Here is a 780-nt window from a genome sequence, read left to right as displayed (position 1 = left end):
TTGATAGATTTCATACAAACTGTTAGAGATGATTTTGACAATTTAGAAAAGGAAGCAGAAAAAGTTAAAGATATTGCATATACTAATGATAAAAAACGGCAGAAAATACGAAAACTATTTCATGATGAAATTCCAGAACATGAAATAAGATTCAGTGGCAAAGAACATTTTAAAGTTAATATTTATTTTTTTTTTTGTTGTATGCGATTCTTTAATTAGCAACATTAAAAAAAAGATCTGAAGGATATAAAACTATTAACAATAAATTCAAAACAATTTTTCATGATAGTGATGTTAGTGACTCTTTAATAGAGGAATTAAAATGTTATGAACAAGATTTAAACCTAGCAGAACTGAAAAATGAAGTATTACAATTTAAGACTTTTATAAGTAAAGAAAATATTATGTCGCCTGTATCCATGTGGTCATTTATTCAGGAAAATAATATTATTGCAACATTCCCTAATTTAAACATAATTCTGAGAATTTATTTAACACTTCCAATAAGCAATGCAAGCGGTGAAAGATCATTCTCAGTAATGGCCAGAATAAAAAATTTTTTAAGATCCACATTAGGCCAACAAAAATTAAATAGTTTATCATTACTTTATATAGAAAAAGAGTTATTAAATAACTCTATTAATTATGACAAACTAATTGACGAGTTTGCAGAATTAAAAGTGAGAAAAAAGGCAATATAACTAATCAATCTGGATATATTTGTTTAAGTATTATTGTTTGTTTTAATAAATTATGTTTATTTAATTTTTGTACATGTAT

Source organism: Centruroides sculpturatus, unplaced genomic scaffold (genome assembly GCF_000671375.1).
Source record: "Centruroides sculpturatus isolate CEXI.00-Female unplaced genomic scaffold, Cexi_2.0 scaffold500, whole genome shotgun sequence".
Lineage (NCBI taxonomy): Eukaryota > Metazoa > Arthropoda > Arachnida > Scorpiones > Buthidae > Centruroides > Centruroides sculpturatus.
This window is presented reverse-complemented; position numbering follows the sequence as displayed.